General features: G+C 49.1%; 1 long non-coding RNA gene across 1 annotated transcript; it reads right to left on the bottom strand.

Annotated features, from left to right (window-relative positions):
- Nucleotides 1-5,758: 5,758 nt before the first annotated feature.
- Nucleotides 5,759-5,948, bottom strand: LOC121042235 (uncharacterized). Its single transcript, XR_005796040.1, has 2 exons — nucleotides 5,898-5,948; nucleotides 5,759-5,858 (listed from the first exon to the last, which is right to left on the bottom strand). It is a non-coding gene; the product is annotated as an uncharacterized LOC121042235 (long non-coding RNA).
- Nucleotides 5,949-6,707: the final 759 nt, after the last annotated feature.

Below are 6,707 nucleotides of genomic sequence, written 5' to 3'. Positions count from 1 at the left end.
CATTGGGAGAAAGCTTTAGCCAAATTAAAGTTCAGTCCAGGGTCGTTGCCAGGGCTGAAGCGACAGCAGTGCTGTGATCATCCTGGAGGGCTGAATGAGGGTCCATGCATGGGTGCAGGTCAGGTTGTAGTGTTAGGTTTAGAGAGTGTTAGGTTTAGAGTTGAGGTTTAGTTTGAGTGGTAATCTGAGTGTCACGGTTAAGGTTAGGGTTAGGTCCCAGGAAGCTCCAAGCGCTGAACCTCCAGCAGGGTAGTGGTTTCCCCAGAGGATTGAGTGTGGGCCTCATCGGAACGGGCTGTTCAGGCTTAGTCTTTGTGTCAGGGCCAACCTCGTGTATGTGCCATCTTCATTTGGGCCTCAGCAACCCCCTTGTGCATCTCCATGAGGACACTGGAAATGTCATGATGATGTTCCACATTCCATGCTGAGTAATTCTGCACCGCTTTGGGCCCTTTGTTTGTAGTGTTCTCAGAGGTAGGAATTGGGTCCCCATCCAAAGAGAGCCTTAACTAAGGTTAATGTTCGGTCTAGGGACTTAACCAGTGCTGAAGTGCCACCATTCCTGTGTGTTGTGAGCGTTGGGTTAGGGTTTGGGTTTGGGTTTGGTGTTAGGGGTTAGCATTAGGGGTTAGACTTAGGTTGATGCATTAGGGTTGGGTTTAGGGTTATGGTTAGTGTTTAGGGTTATGGTTAGGGGTTAGGGTTGGAGTGAGATTTAGGCGTTAGGTTTGGGCTGGGGTTAGGTTTAGGGTTAGGGTTAGGGTTTGGGTTTAGGGTTATGGTAGAGGGCTAGGGTTAGGGTTAGGTGTTAGCATTAGTGCTAGGGTTTGCGTTAGGTTTAGGGTTAAGGATAGGTCTAGGTCTAGGTGTTGGGTTAGGGTTAGGTGTTAGGGGTGTGGATTAGGGGTTATTGTTAGGGTTAGTGGTAGAGTGTCATGGTTAGGGTTTGGGTTAGTTTTTGGTTTATTGTTTTAGGGTTAGCGGGTATAGTTAGAGCATTTAGGTTAGGGTTTTCGGGTTAGAGTTATAGGGTGAGGGTTAGTGTGTTAGGCTTAATGTTAGGATTAGTTTGGATCATTTGTAGCTTTATGGTTAGTTCGTGTTTGGTTTAGGGGTTGGAATAGGTTCAGGGTTTAGCATTAGGGTTATGTTTGTGGTGTTCATGTGTGGGCACTGCCCTCCATCTGGGAGGGTTTGTGTTCATGTTTTTGTCCCAGTCTCTCTGCACTGGGGGTTGTTCTCACTTCGGCCCATTCTATCTTGGTTCTGGATTGTTTCCCATGTCGGCCCACTGAGTCTCAGTGTGGTAAGATTTCACGTACCCCACACCGTCTTTTTGGTGCATGGGGTGCGTTCACACATGCGACCCTCCACATCCTCTGCATGCGTGGGTATCTTCCATGCGCCTCGCCACTCCTTAGATTGGGGTTAATGATGCCTGTATTAAATACGATGTTTCATGAATGGCTCAGTTCACTTTCACTTCTGAAGAAGCAGGCATCTCTTAAGGTAAGGGTTGTGGTTAGGATTAATATTAGGGTAAGTGTAAGGTTTCGGTCATGGTCAGAATCCCCCCTTGGTGCGGGATGGCTTCATGAATGTGCCCCTTCTTCTCCCCTTTATCTGCAATGTAGTGGTGATATTCCTTTTAAATCAGATGTTTTCTTTGGCGCCTGTTGGCTCGTTGGGTGAATCGTCCCACTTCGTCTTTGGTCAGGTTTCTCTGTTTCTGGTTTTGAGCCCTGGGTGGCCTCTGTGCTGATGGCTCTGAATCTGGAGCCTGCTTCCAGATACTGTCTGTATTTCTCTCTCTGCCCCTTCCCCACTTGTGTTCTGTCTTTGTCTCTTTCAAAAATTAATGTACCTAATAGCATTTTCAATCAGGCATTTCTTGGATGGCTCTTTTCACTTTCATTCCTGAAGAAGCAGGCATCTGTCTCATCCATTGTTCTTTTGTTATCTTTGGCATGCATGGGTGACGACATATACGACATTTCCCCAGCCAGCATCGGGGATGTGCAGCATTTCCTCTACCAGCCGGACACCTCTCATCCACTGTAACACTGCATTCCTCTAGCGCATCCCACATGCTCCTGGAAACTGGACTATGACTGTGGACGGTAGCACCGTCCCATAGTCTTCTGATGGTATTTCAGGAGGCTCTTCATTCACATCTTTGGTTACCTGAGTGTCTTCTGGCATCTTCTCTCATTTTTCCACTAGGCCGCTGCTACGACGCCCAGCAGGGAGCCCAAAGCAAAGAGGGATTCAGGAGCAGCCCAGCTACTGCTTGGTTCCCACAAAATGGTCACCTTGGAACTCTTTATGGAAGAGGAGAAAACACCACCACCACCACCACCGCTGTTTCATAACCCTGCACTGAATGTGGACACAGCAACCAACCACCCCCAGAAGGAAACTCTGCCAGGGTACATGTATCAAACCTATGGCATCGGTCAGGTATTTTGGATCAGTAAGTGAGGTTGTACTTTTGACTGGTAAGTGTACATCTAGATCCCTCGGAGGGGATTTTCTTCTCCGAGGTCACTCCAACCTGAATTGTTGGCCCATGGGGACATGTGTTGTCCCTATTGGTTGTATTGATGTAGTCTCTTTGGGCCAGTGAAATAAAGCTCCATAGGGTCTTGTCCTTTTCCCACCTCTTCATGGGAAGGTCCATTTCACTGATGGGAAGAGACAGTAAAACCCTTGTGTGGCCATTCATACGAGTCACTATTTAGGGAACAAGTGATTATGCTCCTTTGCACGGTCAGGAGACCACTGCCGTTTCACGAATGTCCCTGGGCAGGCAGGGCCTCTAAAACTAGAAATGCGAGAGGTTATTTTACTGTTAAACAGGTGGGGTTTATATTCACTGACTTCCTTTTCTTTTCATCTTTCCTTGATTGCCTATCTGTGTTTGGTCAACAATTGGTTTGATATTGACTTTACAGTTAGGTTATTTTTATCTTATTGTTAACTATCCATGGTTATCCACTCTGATAGAAGCTTATGCAAGTACAAATATTTCTTGTTGCACATACTAGCATTATTGCTTCTATTGCGAAATTCACCCAGTCTTAACTTAGGAGTTGGTTGTCTATTTTTGATACTCAGATCTTAAGATCATATACCAGTGCCTGAGCCCTACTACGAATGTTCATTGCTGCATCACTAACAGTGATTCACCTACAGTACGTGAATCATATTTTTCGACCTTCAAGGACAGCCTTGATACCCCCACATCGGCAATGCAGGGGTCTGACACTTGCAGCCCTTCTGTGGCCATGTAGATACGTCACGCCTGTGCCCCTTCCTGGGCCCTGTAGGGGCGAGCCACCTGTGCCCCTTCATGGTCTATGTAGGGGTGTGCCACCATCACACATGTGTGCCACACATGGCCACTATAGTGTTTGTACTAGCTGTGCTTTCCGGGACCCACCTGGGGTCTCCGGACATATCCCCATGGATAACAGGGAGCTTCTGTAGTCGTGTTCCTCTGCATTACATCTCCCCACAAGACCCTTATCTCCAGATAAATATTACAAGATCAGGAGCCACTTTTTGTGTGCTTTCTTGTTAGTGGAAACATCTTGCCTTTGCTTAGCACAGCTACTTTGCCCTCTCCACCATCTCCTGGAGGTTCCCTTACCCTTGCACTGCTCTTCACTCACTGCTTTTGGGCGTGCTGTCTGCCTCCTGTCACAGTCCTGCACCAATGGTAATTTGTACCATGAGTGGCCACAGGAAACCGCTTGGAACTGGGACTCTGTGACTGGACTGCTCTTCCAGTAGAAGACATACAAGTAGCTTCCTTTATGGCAGAATTGGATACTGGTCATTGGTGGTAAGAGGTGATTTCACATTTGCTCACTTTACCACTAGTGCTGGTGCGGAGTGATGGAGGACAGCACGCTGGAGTATCGCAGGTGGAATTGTCACTGTGGCCATGGGGGCAGTTACAGAGCCTGTCCAGGGTCAGTTTTGGGTGTCTGGAGTATACGCAGGAAATAGGAGAGGTTGAAAGCAAGAGAAGAACACCAGAAAACGTATGACTTCATGAGGTGAGTATCTTGTGTTTGTTGCCAAGAGAAGCAGCTCCCCCTGTGTGAGGAAAATAGTCTTATCCCACCCCCAGGACCCCTAGAGGAAAGGTTTCAGTGGCTGCACCTAAGACAATACTGTCATGACTGAGAGCAGTGGTCTTCAGGCTCCACATCTACCATCTGTGTTTACTTCCTGGAAAATAGCGGGATTCCAGTGTACTCCAAACGGAGGTGTGGGATCAGGTCCGCGCATGATCAGGTGTCCATGCAGGGGAGTTGCAGGATATTACCACTTCGCACTGGTAGGAGATGGGGGGACGAGTATGGGAGTGGGTTCAAAGAGTATTACAGCAAAGAGGGTGACATACGATAGGCCAGACATGGATACACGGTTCTTCCTGCGGGAAATGTAATTCATTGTGTTGCCTGGAGAACTGGAAATGGTCATAATAATGACTCAATGGCTGCCTGCAGTCAACTGGGTTGAAATGCCAGAGCTTCCCTGACTTTCTCAGGGAAGAAAGACTCCAGAGTCCGAGGGAGATGGGAATGGGGACCTGTTGTGTGCACACCTGCTCTTTTACCACAAACTTGGTGGCTTATGAGAACAAAATCATGTTCTCTCACAGTTCTGGAGGCCAGGAACCCAAAATTCGCTTCACTGAGACTTAGGTGTCAGTAGGGCTGTACTCCCTCTGGAGGCCCCAGAGCTCCAGGGACAGTGTATCCCTTCCCTCTGGTAACTCCTGGTGGCCACCAACCTCCCTTGGCTTGTGACCACATAACCGCAGTCTGTCTCCATGGGCACAGTGCCTCGTCTTTTGTCAAGTCTCCCATTGCCTCTCTAAGGATGCTCATGATTCCATCTAGGGCTCACTCAGACAACTCAGAACTCAAGATCCTTAACTAGATCCCATCTATGGGAGTTAGACTCCAGGTATTAGGACTTGCTTTCTTTGAGGTCCATTGCCCAGCCTAGTACAACGTGTCCTTCCATAGGGAGACAGCCAAACCATGCTATCCCCGTGTGGTGGGGTGCTCACCAGTGAGCTTTGCCAGGGCACGCACTGCCAACAGACACTGCCGCAGGACTGAATCTCCGGAGAATTATGCTCAGAGGGAAAAAGCGAATCCTAAGAAGATCACATGCTTTTCGATTCCATTTGTATAATATTCTCAACGTGACAAAATCATAGCAATGCAGAATGGATGAGGGATTGCCAGGCATCATAGAGGTGATGGGTGCAGGAAGGAGGTGGAAATGTCTGCTGTAAGAGCACAACATGGGAGTCCCTATGGAGGGCTTGATGCTCTGTTTCTCCTGTGCATCAGTATTGAAATGCTGGCCATGATCTTGTTCTACAGGCTGAGAGAACGTAGGGCATATTTATCATGTTTCCCAATCACAGACCGTCCCAGCAACCTCACAGCCGCCCACCTTGCTACATCTATCCCCACGGTTCTGGCTGGTGTCCCGTTGCCACAGTTGAGTCGTGTTCCTAAGGGAGGAAGCCATCTCTTGCCAATACGCCTCCCACACCGCTTCCCTCTCTCTTGCACACTGGGGGTTTCCTTGGGACCTGGCCATCTTGTGCACTCACAGCTGTTTCTCCCAGCCCAGAGGGAGCAATCACTTCCCATCCAGCACTGCCTGTTTTGTCTTCCTACGCCTAGAATTACACGAGCTGGTGCCTGCAGACCTTCCTTCATTGTCTCTGTCAGCTGAGTCTGAGTGGGCTTCCTCTCCCACTCGTCCCTAGTTCTCATCTCATTAATGAATGACACTCACATCGCTGAAGCTCACAGTGAAGTCTCAACCCCCAGTATGTTGACTACGTGGCACCATTTTACAGACACATATGATTACTTCCTTTCTTTAAAAATTACTTCCTTTCTCCTCCCACCATCCGGGCGCTGCTCACCAGTGTCTGTGTTGGTTGGTCCTCATCTTCTTCCTCCCCACCCCCCCATCTGCTTTCTGCCTGTCCTTACTCTGGGGTGACCTCCCCCAGCCTCAGGCTTCTGTATACCAGCAGCTGGAGCCTCCGAGTCGTTATGCCCTGCCCCCAGCTCTTCATGTCTCCAGACGCCTGACTCCCAACTGTGTACCACACAGGTGCTACCCTCCCCAGCCTCTGCCACCTCCCTGAGGCCTCTCCTCTTCCCCTCCCCTTGTTTACTGGGATGCAGCCACACTGACCCCTCCTTGCTCCCTGAGCATGTCAGGCACATACTCCTGCTTCAGGTCTTTGCACTCACTTTGCCTCTCTTTGTCCAGAATGTTCTCCCACATGCCAACATGACATACCCCGTCATTTTCGTCATATCTTTGCTCTGACATCACCTGCCCAGTGGAGTCTTTTCTAGCTCTCTATCTAAAACTGAAAACTGCTCCTTCTCCGACCTGAACACCCAGTATCCCTTCCCCGCATTCTTTTTCTTCCCGGCCGTTGGCATCAGCTGGTTTTCTTTCTTGCTTGCTGTCTGTTGCCTGCTGCAGTCCCTGCCAGAATGTTGGCTCCATGGGGTCCAAGGCCAAAGCAGCTTTGTTTAGGGCTGGTTCCTTAGGGCCCTGGAACAGTGCCTGACTCCCTCAAAGGCTCAAACACCATTCACTGAGCGAGTAAATGTTGGGATTTCGTCTTAATTTGCTGAGTCTGC

The sequence above is a fragment of the Herpailurus yagouaroundi genome, unplaced genomic scaffold, assembly GCF_014898765.1.
Source record: "Herpailurus yagouaroundi ecotype Mexico unplaced genomic scaffold, PumYag 185, whole genome shotgun sequence".
Taxonomy (NCBI): domain Eukaryota; kingdom Metazoa; phylum Chordata; class Mammalia; order Carnivora; family Felidae; genus Herpailurus; species Herpailurus yagouaroundi.
This window is presented reverse-complemented; position numbering and strand designations above follow the sequence as displayed.